Raw genomic sequence first — 8,678 nt, forward strand, 5'->3', positions numbered from 1 at the left:
AAAAGAGTAGACTTAATCTTTCTCACCAAGTGAGTGAAAGTGAAGTCGCTCAGTCGTGTCCAACTCTTAGCGACTCCATGGACTGCAGCCCACCAGGCTCCTCCATCCATGGGATTTTCCAGGCAAGAGTACTGGAGTGGGGTGCCATTGCCTTCTCCAAAAGAGGGAGGGAAAAAAAATAGTATGAGATGATAGGTATATTAATTAGTTTGATTGATTATGGTAATCATTTCACAATGTATATATTTATCAAAATAGCACACTGTATACCTTAAATATACAGTGACAATTTCAATTTGTCAATTATACCTACCTAAGGTTAGAAAAAAAATAAAGAAAAGAATGACTAATATGCTTCCACTTGGAATTTGGCTTGTTGTATTATATTCCAGTTTGAGGAGGAGGGCACAATGTAAGATTTAATTCCTCACATTGGCTAAATATTCCAAGTGGGGTTTTCACTATTTATTGTATTATTAATCTTTAAAGAAAATTTATCAGCATGATCTTTTGTTTTAGCCAAGAGCATTTTATAGATTTATATTCATTCCAGTGAACAGTAGTGTGTACAAAAAATATCTTAGAAATTTTCCAGCTAGTTTAGGGCTTTTATCCAAAAGTTAAGATTGCTATCAAAGCTAACATTTATGGAAAGATCATGATGAGATTAAGAAAACATTGAGATTTTGTCTCTATAAAAATAAATGAGATCTCTGGATATAAGGGTCTAATTATCACAGTAGAAAGTCATGTGCCATATTCTAGACTTTATCATGAACTCTGAGTTTATGTTCTAAGTGATATATACTACTAATTTCAATTCCAAAGGATCTAGAAGTTACTCATATTTAATCATTTATGTTATATATTGAACCAATTTCTCACTCTGTGAGAAGTGCCTGGGAAGTTTTATGAGCCTGAAATTCCCTCATAGGCCATCTCGTGTGTATCCAAGGATTCTGTGTTATTTGGATCAAGGTGATCTTTTTACAGTCTTTGACATACCCCATGGCTTCCAGTGATTTCTGATGCTCTGTGAAAGTTTGGATTTGGGAGTGCTTGCCAAATGTGTCTCGTGGACACCAGCAGACATGGAGTCCTGCCCTGCTCTGTTCTTGCCCTCTCTTGACTCCCAAATCCAGGACTGCTGGCAGGATAGTTCACCCATAGCTCAGCTTGGAAGCAAAGCACACCCAACCAAGCCTTAAGGACAGCTTTCAAAATGACCTTTGGAGAGTAAATCTTCTCAAGCCTTCAATTGGGATTCTTTTCCAAACCAGTGCTGCTGCTTATTTGATGGGCTCAAATTGGAACAATTTCTCAAGTACTCTGAAGATCTCTCTGACCATGAGGAGAGAAGCAGAAATATTTCTGAAGCAGAGAGCAGAGAAACCACTGCCTCTGCTGATCTCAGAGACCAAAGTGTCCTAGCCAGCAGAGATGATTCAGTCATATCAACTGCCTCCTACTTTTTCTGGCTTCTGATGGGCTTCAGTCTTGGGTTCTGTTCTGTTTTGTTCGTTTTTTTTCTTGTTTTGATTTTGTTTCTGTTTTCTAGCTCTTGGCTTAGCTTGGCCTTTGTCTTTTATTGCTGAAATAGAACAGTTTAAAAAACAGTGATTAATGGATTAGTGTGAAATTGGAGGGAGCTTTTCAGAAACCTGTGCAGAGCATCCTTTGCCATATTCTCACATTCACATTCCCATGGCTTGGATAAGACATTAATGCTTGTCAAAGTTGCAAACTCTACATAGTAGAATTGATATTAATATGCTTTTTATTTATTCAGGGTTTTGCTTTCTTAAAAAGTTTCTACATATAGTGCCTCATTTGATTCTAGGAATGATGGGTACAGATGATAAGATAAATTTCAGTTCAATATGAAGGACAGTTTTCCATAAACTGATCTGTCCAAAACTGAAACAGCAAACTTCACAAAGAAATGAGTTCCAAGCAATGACGATGTTTGAGTAGGTGGTAAACAATCCCCTCTCAGGGATTTTGTGTGAACAGCCTTGGTTTGGGTACAATCTTGGATTAAATGATACTATGATGAGAAAAAGAAAGAGAGAAAATGAGAAGAGATATATGTTAATTCAAATAAATTGTCTCAGGAGAGAGGAAAAGATGAGAACACAGGTTACAGTTTTCTTAAAATCTTTGGCAAGATTATAGAACTCCCAAATGTAGGCTTAATATACCACATGTAGTTGAGTAATTCATCATTTCTTAGGTTGTGTTTCAAAAGCTCAGTAAGAGTCTGAAATAGTATAGGCTTAAATCATGGTCTTGAGAACTGACCAAAAACTGAAGGGTTAAGGGGAGAGTTAAGTGTAAGTGGGAGCAAGATGCATATGAAGACTGAAGATAAGCCCCAGGTATAGAAAGAAGGATGGAGTGGGGAGGGCAGATGTGGAAAACACTGGAATGGCCAAAATGAAGGGAGCAGAATTACCAACCCAGCACAGGGCGGGGCTAGAATGAGGTCCTGCTGTATTAAACTCAAAACGAATCAACCAAATACCAAACTAGTTTGCATTAGTGCTCCCATAACTGGAAGAAGTACTTCCCTTTTTTCCTCCAAGACTCCAGTGGAATGTTTTAGTAAAATATCCACTTGGCCTAGTCCAACTTTACCTTAAAAAAATCATTTTTTAAGTTCTTAGAAGAAATTTTTAAAATGATTTTAGGGTTCTGAGGCAGGCAGGTAGGGCAGGGGACCAACACGTTTTCCTTTCTGTTTTACCAACGTGACTTTTGGAAAGTGTGATATAATGTAAGTAACATGTTGTAGTTCGGTCAGTCAGTCATGTCCAATACTCTGTGACCCCATGCACTGCAGCACGCCAGGCTTCCCTGTCTTTCACCATCTCCCAGAGCTTGCTCAAATTCATGAGTTGGTGATGCCATCCATTGTTTATAATGTAACATAAATAACATTACATTCAAGTCAGTTTCTCTTTCATATCTGACTCACATCACATACACGAAAAAAGGTTATGAAAAGTGTTCTTTGCCTAGCTTGGGTACATTTTCTATTGTATACCTGGATTGCCATTGACAGGAATGCCAGGCTAAAAATCCCAGATGTTCTTCAGATTTTATCATGTGTAAATGTGTCACCTGGAAAATGTTCAGGAAAGTTGCTCATTTTTTTCAGGAAAAACTGATTATAAATTACCAACAGGGCTTCGTAAAATGTTAAGCACCTAGGAATTCAGATCTTGCTGTTTTGTCTTGTGTTTTACCATTCTGCAATAAAAGAAACCAGCACTCCTTGGAGGAACATCTAATTCTAGGACTAGAGCAAGAAATATATAAAATGACCCTGGAGCATCTTACAGTGCCAGAAAGTAAGGAAGCTCTCGAAAAAAAAAAAGCAAAAACAACAAAACAAAAAGACCCTAAAAAGGCCACAATGATGGAGAATGTCAAAGAAATACAGGAGCCAACTGAAAACTCTCCCAATGGCCCAGCCAAAGCTGAAATGATTAGAGCAACAAAGTAAATACAGTTGTATTTGATAATAATCCAAAGTATAAAATAAATATTTATGACTGAAAATGGCTATACGAAAATAGGATTGGTTAAAAAAAATAAATTGGATAAAAAGATAAATTGTTCATCCAAAAAGAATTCCACATAATTTATGTAGATATTCTGTCCTCAAGGAAATAGAACGTAACTCCCTACTCTGTTAGTTTGGATTGCACACCGGAATTAACTTCCTGGCCAAGAGTACTGTATGGAAAAGGTGAAAAAGAGTAGCTTTAGAGTGTAGAAGTTTGACAAATACCATCTGAACAAAGTGGTCAAGGTTAGTATCACAGTCATAAGTCATATGCATAGCATGTGATGAGAGGGCACTTTACCTTCATCTAGAGGCTCTTTAGTTCCTCTTTGCTTTCTGACATCAGGGTGGTATCATCTGCATATCTGAGGCTGTTGATATTTCTCCCAGCAATCTTGATTCCAGTTTGTGTTTCATCTAGCCCAGCATTTTGCACGATGTACTCTGCATATAAGTTAAATAAGCAGAGTGACAATATACAGCGTTGATGAACTCCTTTCCCGATTTGGAAAGGGTCCATTGTTATAACTGTTGCTTCTTGCTGCATATAGGTTTCTCAGGAGGCAGGTATTCCCATCTCTTTAATAATTTTCCACAGTTGGTTATGATACACACAGTCAAAGGCTTTAGCATAGTCAGTGAAGCAGAAGTAGATGTTTTTCTGGAATTCCCTTGCTTTTCTATGATCCAACAGTTGTTGGCAATTTGATCTCTGATTCCTCTGCCTTTTCTAAATTAAACTTGTACATCTGGAATTTCTTGGTTCACATACTGTTGAAGGATAGATAGCTTGAAGGATTTTGAGCATTACCTTGCTAGTATGTGCATGCGTGCATGCTAAGTCACTTCAGTCATGTCTGACTCTTTGTGACCCTATGGACTGTAACCCACCAAACTCCTCTATCCATGGGATTCTCCAGGCAAGAATACTGGAGTGGGTTGCCATACCCTCCTCCAGGGGATCTTCCCAAATCAGGGATGGAACTCTCATCTCCTGCATTGGCATGCGGGTTTTTTTTTTTTTTTTTTACCACTAGCACCACTTGGGAAGCACCTGCTAGCATGTGAAATGAGCACAATTGTCTGGTAGTTTGAGCATTCTTTGACATTGTCCTTCTTTGGGATTGGAATGAAAACTGACCTTTTCCAGTCCTGTGCCATTGATGTTTTCCAGATTTGCTGGCATACTGAGTGCAGCACTTTAATAGTGTCATCTTTTATGATTTGAAATAGCTTGGATGGAATTCCATCAACTCCACTACCTTTGCTCATAGTGATGCTTCCTAAGGCCCACTTGACTTCACACTCCAGGATGTCTGGCTCTAGGTGACTGATCAACCATCGTGGTTATATGGGTCATTAAGACCTTTTTTGTTCAGTTCTTCTGTATATTCTTGCCACCTCTTCTTAATCTCTTCTTCTTCTGTTAGGTCCTTTCTGTTTCTGTGTTTTATCACGCCTATCTGCATGAAATGTTCCCTTGGTATCTCCAATTTTCTTGAAGAGATCTCTAGTCTTTCTGTGGCTCAGATCATGAACTCCTTATTGGAAAATTCAGACTTAAATTGAAAAAAGTAGGGAAAACCAATAGACCATTCAGGTATAACCTAAATCAAATCTCTTATGATTATACAATGGAAGAGACAAATAGATTCAAGGGATTAGATCTGATAGAGTGCCTGAAGAACTATGGATAGAGATTTGTGACATTATACAGGAGGCAGTGATCAAGATCACCTCCAAGAAAAAGAAATGCAAAAGGCAAAACGTTGCCTAAGGAGGCCTTACAAATAGCTGAGAAAAGAAGAGAAGCTACAGGCAAAGGAGAAAAGGAAAGATATAAGCATCTGAATGCAGATTTCCAAAGAATAGCAAGGAAAGATAAGAAAACCTTCCTCAGTGATCAGTGCGAAGAAATAGAGGAAAACAATACAATGAGAAAGACTAGAGATCTCTTTAAGAAAACTAAAGATACCAAGGGAACGTTTCATGCAAAGATGGGCAAAATAAAGGATGGAAATGGTATGGAGCTAACAGGAGCAGAAGATATTAAGAAGAGGTGGCAGGAATACACAGAACTATACAAAAAAGATCTTCATGACCCAGATAACCACGATGGTTGATCACTCACCTAGAGCCAGACATCTTAGAATGCGAAGTCAAGTGGCCCTTAGGAAGGATCACCATGAACAAAGCTAGTGGAGGTGATGGAATTCCAGTTGAGCTATTTCAAATTCTTTAAGGTGATGCTGTGAAGGTGCTGCACGCCATGTGCCAGCAAATTTGGAAAACTCAGCAGTGGTCACAGAACTGGAAAAGGTCAGTTTTCATTCCAATCCCAAAGAAAGGCAATGCCAAAGAATGGTCAAACTACCGCACAATTGTACTCATCTTACACACTAGTAAAGTAATGCTCAAAATTCTCCAAGCTAGGCGTCAACAGTAGGTGAACCGTGAACTTCCAGATGTTCAAGCTGGTTTTAGAAAAGGCAGAGGAACCTGAAATCAAATTGCCAACATCCGCTGGATCATTGAAAAAGCAAGAGAGCTCTAGAAAAACATGTACTTCTGCTTTATTGGCTACGTCAAAGCCTTTGAACGTGTGTATGACAACAACCTGTGGAAAATTCTTAAAAAGATGGGAATACCAGACCACCTGACCTGCCTCCTGAGAAATCTATATGCTGGTCAAGAAGCAACAGTTAGAACTGGACATATGACAATAGACTGGTTCCAAATCGGAAAAGGTGTACATCAAGACTGTATGTTGTCATCCTGCTTATTAAATTTTATGCAGAATATGTCATGTGAAATGCAAGCTGGATGAAGCACAAGCTGGAATCAAGATTGCCAGGAGAAATATCAATAACCTTAGATATGCAGATGATACCACCCTTACGGCAGAAAGCGAAAAAGAACTAAAGACCTCTTGATGAAAGTGAAAGAGGAGAGTGAAAAAGTTGGCTTAAAGCTCAACATTCAGAAAACTAAGATCATGGCATCCAGTCCCATCACTTCATGGCTAATATATGGCAAAACAGTGGAAACAGAGACTTTTTTGGGGGTTCTCCAAAATCACTGCAGATGGTCACTGCAGTCATTAAATTAAAAGATGCTTGCTCCTTGGAAGAGAAGCTATGACAAGCCTAGACAGCATGCTAAAAAGCAAAGACATTACTTTGCCAACAAAGGTCCTTCTAGTCAAAGCTATGGTTTTTCCAGTGGTCATGTATGGATGTGAGAGTTGGACTACAAAGAAGGCTGAGCACCGAAGAATTGATGCTTTTGAACTGTGGTGTTGGAGAAGACTCTTGAGAGTCCCTTGGACTGCAAGAAGATCCAACCAGTCCATCCTAAAGGAAATCAGTCCTGAATATTCATTGGAAGGATTGATGATGAAGCTGAAGCTCCAATCCTTTGGCCACCTGATGCTAAGAACTGACTCATTTGAAAAGACCCTGTTGCTGGGAAAGATTGAAGGTGGGAGGAGAAGGGGATTACAGAGGATGAGATGATTGGATGGTATCACTGACTCGATAGACGTGAGTTTGAGTAAGCTCCAGGAGTTGGTGATGGACAGGAAAGCCTGGCATGCTGCAGTCCATGGGATTGCAAAGAGTTGCACATAATTGAATGAGTGAACTGAACTAGTCTTTCCCATTCTATTGTTTCCCTGTATTTCTTTGCATTGTTCACTTAAGGCTTTCTTACCTCTCCTTGTTATTCTCTGGAACTCTGAATTCTATTGGGTATATTTTTCCTTTTATCCTTTGGTTTTTGCTTCTCTATTTTTCTCAGGTATGTGGAATTGTACTACACTAATGGCATCTGGTCCCATCACTTCATGGGAAATAGATGAGGAAACAGTGGAAACAGTGTCAGACTTAATTTTTTGGGGCTCCAAAATCACTGCAGATGTTGATTGCAGCCATGAAATTAAAAGATGCTTACTCCTTGGAAGGAAAGTTATGACCAACCTCGATAGCATATTCAAAAGCGGAGACATTACTTTGCCAACAAAGGTCTGTCTAGTCAAGGCTATGGTTTTTCCTGTGGTCATGTACGGATGTGAGAGTTGGACTGTGAAGAAGGCTGAGCACTGAAGAATTGATGCTTTTGAACTGTGGTGTTGGAGAAGACTCTTGAGGGTCCCTTGGACTGCAAGGAAATCCAACCAGTCCATTCTGAAGGAGATCAGCCCTGGGATTTCTTTGGAAGACTGATGCTAAAGCTAAAACTCCAGTACTTTGGCCACCTCATGTGAAGAGTTGACTCATTGGAAAAGACTCTGATGCTGGGAGGGATTGGGAGCAGGAGGAGAAGGGGATGACAGAGGATGAGATGGCTGGGTGGCATCACTGACTCGATGGATGTGAGTCTGGGTGAACTCCGGGAGTTGGTGATGGACAGGGAGGCCTGGCGTGCTGCAATTCATAGGGTCGCAAAGAGTCGGACACGACTGAGCAACTGAACTGAACTGAACTGAAGAAATTTCTCTGAGATCAGTTTTTGCTGCTAAGGAAAACCACCTACAGAGATAAGAAGCTTTCTTAATTTTTCTCCATTATTACCTTGAAGATTACTTGTAAAAAGGAATGCTGGATACACACTTCTTGAAGGATTTGTCTGTGAGAAAATTAAAATGTATAATGAAATATGTGCCACTGTATAGAGCATTTATACCAACTCTTTTATGCATTTACCTCTGAAGTGGAGATTAGCTTCTTTCAAAATCCATTTGCAACATTTAAAATACATATATTTTAAGGCAGTAGTAAGCAATGGCACCCCATTCCAGTACTCTTGCCTGGAAAATCCCATGGACGGAGGAGCCTGGTAGGCTGCAGTCCATGGGGTCGCTGAGGGTCGGACACGATTGAGCGACCTCACTTTCACTTTTCACTTTCATGTATTGGAGAAGGAAATGGCAATCCACTCCAGTGTTTTTGCCTGGAGAATCCCAGGGACAGTGGAGCCTGGTGGGCTGCCATCTATGGGGTTGCACAGAGTCGGACATGACTGAAGTGACTTAGCAGCAGCAGCAGCATCCACATTATAGCAAAGTAGCTAGTTGAAAATGAAATGTTAACATGTTGGTTGTTTAGAC

The sequence above is a fragment of the Bos javanicus genome, chromosome 7, assembly GCF_032452875.1.
Source record: "Bos javanicus breed banteng chromosome 7, ARS-OSU_banteng_1.0, whole genome shotgun sequence".
In the NCBI taxonomy this organism is placed as follows: domain Eukaryota; kingdom Metazoa; phylum Chordata; class Mammalia; order Artiodactyla; family Bovidae; genus Bos; species Bos javanicus.